This window comes from Bos taurus, chromosome 29 (assembly GCF_002263795.3).
Source record: "Bos taurus isolate L1 Dominette 01449 registration number 42190680 breed Hereford chromosome 29, ARS-UCD2.0, whole genome shotgun sequence".
NCBI classification, from domain to species: Eukaryota; Metazoa; Chordata; class Mammalia; order Artiodactyla; family Bovidae; genus Bos; species Bos taurus.
Window position 1 is genome coordinate 28,973,513 of NC_037356.1, and position 8,867 is coordinate 28,982,379.

Here is an 8,867-nt window from a genome sequence, read left to right on the forward strand (position 1 = left end):
GACTTTTGGTGAATTGTGAAATTTGAGGGAGCACAGCCTGTTAGATCACCCGTACTACTGACACTAGTTGCAAGTCATGGGTTCCAAGACCTTCCTTAGTTCTGACAATTTGCTAGAAGGATATACACCACTCACTGAAAACTGTTAAGCTTGTGGTTTCAGTTTATGCTGCTTAATATCTGTGCATTTTCTCTGGGTGATCTCTTCCACCTACATGATTTTAAATCTCATCTATATGCCAATGACTCCCAAATCTGTATTGCCACCCAGATCTCTTTCCTAAGTCCAGATTCAATTGCCTACCAAAATATCTCCACTTGTACATATGGCCTGGAACTCAACATGTCTAAAACTGAATTTATCTTCTACTTTAATTTCTACTTATATATTTCCAGTTTCAGGAAATGGCATTTCTATCCATCAAGTTAGCCAACTTAGAAACGTAGGTGCCAATCTTGAGCCCTTTTTCTCTCTACCTTCTCATCCAGCTACCAAGTCCTTAAATTTCTTCTTTCTTGCTATCTCTCTAAACTGTTTTCTTCAGATTCAGGTATTCATCATTCCTCCCTTCTGTAATGGAAACAACCAGCCTCCTACCTTTACATTCACTATTTCCAGTTTCATTCACTTGAAATCTGTGTCTTGTTGCTTCGTTGATCTTTCATAAATACAAATAGAATCATTTCCTTAAAGTTCTTCAGTGGCTCCTTGCTGCCATCAAGATAGTGTCCAAATTTCATGTGGTGACCTAAAGCTATGATATAACTGCCTATCTTGACTTCCATTAATTTATTGACTTATTCTTTTAACAAATTTTTGAGGCCCTACTACTCCAATACTAGACATGTGGATATAAATGGGGGAAACAGATTAAATAAGTGATTACAATTTAGCAGGATGAACACTCTGATAAGAGAAGTTCAGGATGTCCCAGAAGCTCAAAGGATGAACAGGGAGGTAGCTGGAGAAGGTTTCACAGAAGATGTGATGGATGAGGAGGACTCACCAGAAGAAAGATATGTATGTGGGGAGGATGGAGGGAGGCAGAAAGAATGCTATGTGAAGACCTAGTAGGCAGAGGAAATTGGTGTGTTTTAGGAATGATGACTGACAGAGAGAGTACAGAGAGGCATGTGGTAAAAGAGGTATGCAGACACAGACCCCCCAGAGCCCTTACAAATCATGATAAAAAGTTTAGACTTTATTCTGATGGAATTAGGAGCCACTCAAGGGTTTTAGGTAGAAGAAAGAGTAATTGAATTTCCATTTCCTAAAGGTTGAGGGGCTACTGTGTAGGGAATCAATTAGAGGCAGTTGATTGGAAGCCCAGTAGAGATGGAATCAAGGGGATGTATTTGAGCATTTCTTTAGGGAGTACAATCAAAACTACTTGGTAATTGGGACTTCCCTGGCAGTCCAGTGGCTAAGACTGCACTCCCAATGCAGGGAGCCTGAGTTCAATCCCTGGTCAGGGAACCAGATCCAGCATGTCACAGCTAAAAATCCTGTGTGCCCCATTTAAGATTCAACACAGCCAAATAAATAAATACATATTAAAAAAAAAAAAAAACTATTTGGTAACTGATTGGATATGGGAGGTAAAGGAGAGGCAGCCAAATACGGCCTCGTCATATTTGCAGCCTCATTGTCCTGGTTCCCGGAACAGACCAAGCAAGTTTTGATCTTACAGCTGTATCCTTGGTTTCCTCTGCTAATCCCAGACCTTTACATAGCTGGCTTCTTCTCTGTATTCAAATCTAAAGACAAGATCAGCTCCTCAAACTTGCCTTCCCTTCAAAGAGCCAGTGGCAGCTGCCCTGCCAATCAGTCTCTAGGACATATTCATGTTTTACTTTTTAAAATCACTTATCACTATTACATTATTTTATTCTATTTACTTGAATGTAAACTCCATTAAAGCAGACATCTTGTCTGTCTTGCTTACCACTTAATCCTATTACTTGAAAAGAGTCTGGCAAATCGAGGGCACTCAGTAAATAGGAAGTTTATCTCTTGCCATTTCTCCTCCTCTTCTATTCCGGCCATAATGGACAAATTACAGTGCTCTAAATACTCTGGGTAGCTTTGCTGGTGTTTTTTCCTCTGAGTAGAATTCCCTTGCCATCCTTTGTTCTCTTTGCTAATTCCTCATTGTCCCTCGAGACTTTGCGTTTATCCCATTGCATTTTCTTGTCTGTTTTCCCACTGGAGGGAAGCATGTGTGTGCTAAGTCACTTTAGTTCTGTCTGACTTTTGTGACCCTATATACCCGCCAGGCTCCTCTCTTCACGGGATTCTCCAGGCAAGAATACTGGAGTGGGTTGCCATGCCCTCCTCCAGGGGATCTTTCCAACCCAGGGATCAAACCCGCATCTCATATCTCCTGCACTGGCAGGCGGGTTCTTTACCACTAGCGCCACCTGGGAAGCCCCACTGGAGGGAAGCAAATTGAGGGCAAACACATAGCCAAGATAGGTACTGGGTTGGCCAAAAAGTTTGTTTAGGTTTTCCCATGACATCTTACAGAGAAACCCGAATGAACCTTTTGGCCAACCAATAGATACAGAATAGGCACTAGGTAAATGCTTATATGTCTGGGAGCTTGTTAGACATGCACTCTTCGCCTTTACCCAAGATGAACTGAATGAGAATCTATTTAGCAAGATCTCCAGGTGATGGGTTTTGAATTTGAGGGGTGCTACTTTAGTGATGATACACAAAGCCCTAATTTAACTGAGTGGCCTTGTGAGCCATAAGGGAAGGCAGGTGTGGTAAGGAGAAAAACATGAGGGACTTCCCTGGTAGTCCAGTAGCTAAGACTCTGTGCTCCCAATGCAGGGTGCCCAGGTTAGATCTCTGGTCCTGCCAATAGTAGTAAACAGATCCCATATGGAACTAGATCCCATATGCATCCTGCATGCCACAATTAAGACCTGGTGTAGCCAAATAAATAAACACAAATAAATATGTTTTTAAAAAGACAGTGTTCTGGGAACCTGGCAAACCAGGTTGGATTCTTTTTTCCTAAATCAATTATGACACTTAGATGGTTGTGAAATAATAAATGGGAAAGGTCTGGTACATAGTAGATACCTAATAAATTATAGTACTAATGTCTCTCCCCTAGAATATTCTAAGGCTTGAAACTAGGATTTATGGCTTCTGGAGCTAGTATTGACATCAATTCACTAAATCAAGAAAGTACGGAGTTAGAAGGGACTTTCACATAGATCCCATTTAGCAGCCCTGTGTTATGGAGACTAAGGCTTGAGGTTAGACTGGAGATCAAGTCTTCTGAGTTCAGGGCTCTGCCACAAGGCTTCCTCAGTAAGGAAAATAATACACAATAATACACAATTATTGCACAAAATAAATAATTACACAAAAATACAATTAGGAAAATAATACACCTTCTACTTGTTTCATGGATGACACCCAATATTCAATAAGTATGCAAGAGCTCTTTAAAAATGTAAGGTATAATTGTTACTGTTTTTAAAATCTAGATTGTATTATACATGTTGGAATTTGTAAAATGCCCTTCATCAGGCAAGTTAGATTCACCTATTAAATTCTTTCTAAACTCACACTTTTTGGGCATTTATTTATTTTAAAAACTTCTTACTTTATATTGAAGCATAGTGGATTAACAATGTTGTGACAGCTTCGTGGTGACCCAAGGACAAAAGAATGCAAAATAGGAAGTCAAGAAATACCTGGTGTAACAGGCAAATTCGGCCTTGGAGTACAGAATAAAGCAGGGGAAAAGCTAATAGAGTTTTGCCAAGAGAGTGCACTGGTCATAGCAAACACCCTCTTCCAACAATACGAGACAAGACTCTACACATGGACATCACCAGATCGTCAATATCGAAATCAGATTGATTATATTATTTGCAGCCAAAGATAGTAGAAGTTCTATATAGTCAGAAAATAAAAAAAAAAGACCCGGAGCTTACTGTGGCTCAGATCATGAACTCCTTATTGCTAAAATCAGATTTAAATTGAAAAAAGTAGGGAAAACCACTAGACCATTCAGTTCAGTTCAGTTGCTCAGTCGTGTCCAACTCTTTGTGACCCCAAGAGTCGCAGCACATCAGGCCTCCCTGTCCATCACCAACTCCCGGAGTTCATCCAAACTCATGTGCATCGAGTCGGTGATGCCATCCAGCCATCTCATCCTTTGTCGTCCCCTTCTCCTTCTGCTCCCAATCCCTCCCAGCATCAGGGTCTTTTCCAATGCAGGTCTGACCTAAATCAAATCCTTACAGTTATACAGTGGAAGTGAGAAATAGATTCAAGGGATTAGATCTGATAGACAGAGTGCCTGAAGAACTATGGATGGAGATTTGTGACACTGTAGAGGAGTCAGGGATCAAGACCATCCCCAAGAAAAAGAAATGCAAAAAGGCAAAACGATTGTCTGAGGAGGCCTTACAAAAAGCTATGAAATGAAGAAATACGAAAGGCAATGAAGAAGAGGAATGATATACCCATTTGAATGCAGAGTTCCAAAGAATAGCAAGGAGAGATAAGAAAGCCTTCCTCAGTGATCAATGCAAAGAAATAGAGGAAAACAATAGAATGGGAAAGACTAGAGATCTCTTCAAGAAAATTAGCAATACCAAGGGAACATTTCATGCAAAGAAGGGCACAATAAAGGTCATAGATGGTATGGACTTAACAAAAGCAGAAGATATTAAGAAGAGGTGGCAAGAACACAGAGAAGAACTATACACAAAAGATCTTCATGACCCAGATAATCACAATGGTGTGATCACTCACCTAGAGTCAGACATTCTAGAATTTGAAGTCAAGTGGGCCTTAGGAAGCATTACTAGGAACAAAGCTAGTGGAGGTGATGGATTTCAAATCCTAAGAGATGATGCTGTGAAACTGCTGCACTCAATATGCCAGAAAATTTGGAAAACTCAACAGTGGCCACAGGACTGGAAAAGGTCAGTTTTCATTCCAATCCCAAAGAAAGGCAATGCCAAAGAATGTTCAAACTACTGCACAATTGCACTTATCATGAACGCTAGCAAAATAATACTCAAAATTCTCCAAGCCAGGCTTCAGCAGTATGTGAACCGAGAACTTCCAGATGTTCAAGTTGGATTTAGGAAAGGCAAAGGGACCAGAGATCAAATTGCCAACATCTGCTGGATCATCAAAAAAGCAAGAGAGTTCCAGAAAAACATCTACTTCTGCTTTACTGACTATGCCAAAGCCTTTGACTGTGTGGATCACAACAAACTGTGGAAGATTTTTCAAGAGATGGGAATACCAAATCACCTGTCCTTTCTCCTGAGAAATCTATGCAGGTCAAGAAGCAACAGTTAGAACTGGACATGGAACAACAGACAGGTTCCAAATTGGGAAAGGTGTACATCAAGGTTGTATATTGTCACCCTGCTTATTTAACTTATATGCAGAGTACATCACGAGAAACACTGGGCTGGATGAAACATAAGCTGGAATCAAGATTGCAGGGAGAAATATCAATAACCTCAGATATGCAGATTACACCACCATTATGGCAGAAAGCTAAGAGGAACTAAAGAGCCTCTTGATGAAAGTGAAAGAGGAGAGTGAAAAAGTTGGCTTAAAACTCAACATTCAGAAAACTAAGATCATGGCATCTGGTCCTATCACTTTATGGCAAATAGATGGGGAAACAGCAGAAACAGTGACAGACTTTATTTTTTTGGGCTCCAAAATCACTGCAGATGGTGACTGCAGCCATGAAATTAAAAAATGCTTGCTCTTTGGAAGAAAAGTTATAACCAACCTAGACAGCATATTAAAAAACAGAGACATTACTTTGTGAAGAAAGATCCATCTAGTCAAAGCTATGGTTTTTCCAGTAGTCATGTATGTATGTGAGAGTTGGACTATAAAGAAAGCTGAGCGCCAAAGAATTGATGCTTTTGAACTGAGGTTGGAGAAGACTCTTGAGTCCCTTGGACTGCCAGGATATCCAACCAGTGCATCCTAATGGAAATCAGCCCTGAATATTCATTGGAAGGACTGATGCTGAAACTGAAACTCCAATACTTTGGCCACCTGATGCGAAGAACTGACTCACTGGAAAAGACCCCGATGCTGGGGAAGATTGAAGGTGGGAGGAGAGGGGGGCGACAGAGGATGAGATGGCTGGATGATATCACCAACTCGATGGACATGAGTTTTAGCAAACTCCTGTGAGTTGGTGTTGGACAGAGAGGGCTGGCGTCCAACATGTCCAAAGCGTCGGACATGACTGAGCAACGAACTGAACTGAAGGAGGAAAGAGCAGATAAAACCAAGGAGGGTCTTGGAATACAGGAATGGAAAAACCAGACCTTTATTATCCTTCCCTCCCATCCCCAATGTTGTAACTCTTAATCAATTTCAGATCCTCCTGACCAGCATAACCCGTCTCCTCTCCTTCCGCATATAGGGAGAAGGTATGTCTTTCTCTCCCGCCCTCCCTCCCATATAACTGCCTCATCCAAGACCCCTATCCTGCTCCTTACACCCTGGGTACAAAAATGAATCAAGGACCCCTGTTCAACATCAGCTCTCTCTGACTATCAGGAAGCTGGCCCCCTGTGCTGGCAGCGACTCTCCCCTCACCACTCTAATAAACTTGATTCTTCTTTCACTCTGCCTCATGTCTGGAAATTCTTTTCCAACCTGCACCCGGACCATGACATGTTTCAGGTGCATGGCAGAGCAACTCAGCCATACATATACATGTGTTGGTTCTCCCCCGAGCTCCCCTTCCATATAGGGTGCCACAGAACATTGAGCAGCGTTTCCTATCCTCTACAGTAGGTCCTTACTAGTTATCCATTTTATATAAAGCAGTTAAATTCACACTTTTGAGAAAGGCTGCAGCTTGGAGGAATCACTGCTACTGTAATAATTACAATAATCAGTTTATCATTAAACCACTTAAATCTCTTTATAACAAGATAGCTAAGACTCAGCAGATGACCTGCTTATATTTTAATCAAAATTAAGTTCCAAAAGAAATAAAAATCATTTCTATGTAGTTCCTTATAACAAATAGTTGAAGATATTTACTCTTGTGACAAAAAGGAAGTTTAGGATTGTCTCCTCTTTGTGATGACTTTAAGTGTTAACTCACTCAGTCATGTCCGACTCTTTTGCAACCTCATGGACCTTAGCCCGCCAGGCTTCTCTGTGCATGGAACTCTCCAGGCAAGAATACTGGAGTGGGTTGCCATTCCCTTTTCCAGGGCATCTTCCCAACCCAGGGATTGAACCCGAGTCTCTTATATCTCCTGCATTGGCAGGAGGGTTCTTTACAACTAGCACCACCTATGAAGCCCTGCAGAGTAATTATGACTCAAATTAAGTAGGAAGGGGAATTCCTTTCCTGGCCACAATGCAGTAACAGGACCTGAATTCACCTTCCATTTGAAACAATACAAAAACAGACAACACAGGGACTTCCCTGGTGTGGTTAAGACTCCATGCTTCCACTGCAAGGGGTGCAGGTTCGCTCTCTGGTTGGGTAACTAAGATCCTGCAAACTGTGAGGTATAGCCAAAAAATAAAATAAATGCATTAAGTAAAACAGACAACATACATGAAACAATTTATCAGGCAACACGAAACAGGCATCCTGAGAGGGAAGGCAAGTGAGATGAGACCTCTTCCTGCTCCACCTTTCCATTCTCTTTAATTGTGGAAAAATCAAGCAGTAGATTTATAAGAAAAGGAAACTTGACTGGATATTCATAGATCTATTCTTAGTGAAAATGAAATTATTGCCAAGGCAAAACAAATAAGAAAAAAGTTCCCCTCCCAAGGGGTTTACATATATAAATTCCAGGTTGGCCCTTTATTTCAGAGGCTTGTGCTATTCTCAACACTTAGTTTTCTTCTCCCATCTTGTTAGTTTCTACTCCGGGACAGTCTTCCCGGTAGTTTCCACAGGCTCAGGGTAGGGGTCTTGGCTATTCTGGAATGGGGCTGGAAGTTGGTCAGGGAAGAAGAGGTCAGTAACTAACTCAAGGAGAGTCAAGAGGTCTGGGTATTTGTCACTGACCTTGAGTAAGTCAGAAGACATCTGGGCTTACACTATGTAAGATTATACTAAATAGCTTCTAGTTGTAAAATTCTGATTCTATTGGTGGCCCGAGCAGAGCAGCTCTAAGCACACCTAGAGGTGAAGGAAAACGGAAATGGAAAGAAAAAATATGTGGAGTGAGAGATACAGGAGGTTGGGAATAGGGGAGAAAAAGGTTATAAGTCAGGCTTGATGGTTCGACGCCCTGGGGTAGACAGAGTGGGGCCTCAGAGGTGAAAACAGTTTCATTTCTATTTACTCAGCCAACACTGTGCTGCCAGAAGACAAAGTCTAATGCAGCTAAACTGCATGGCAGCTTGACCTATTCTTCTTCTTATTTTTTTTTTAATATTTATTTATTTATTTGGCTGCGCCAGATTTTAGTTGGAGAAGGCAATGGCAATCCACTCCAGTACTCTTGCCTGGAGAATCCCCTGGATGGAGGAGCCTGGTGGGCTGTGGTCCATGGGGTCGCGAAGAGTCAGACACGACTGAGTGACTTCGCTTTCACTTTTCACTTTCATGCATTGGAGAAGGGAATGGCAACCCACTTCAGTGTTCTTGCCTGGAGAATCCCAGGGACGGTGGAGCCTGGTGGGCTGCCGTCTATGGGGTCGCAGAGAGTCGGACACGACTGAAGCGACTTAGCAGCAGCAGCAGGAGCAGATTTTAGCTGTGGCATGTGAGATCTAGTTCCCTGACCAGGGATCAAACCCTTATCCGCTGCGTTGGGAGCGCGGGAGCCTCAGCCACCGGACCACCAGGGAAGGCCCACTGACCTATT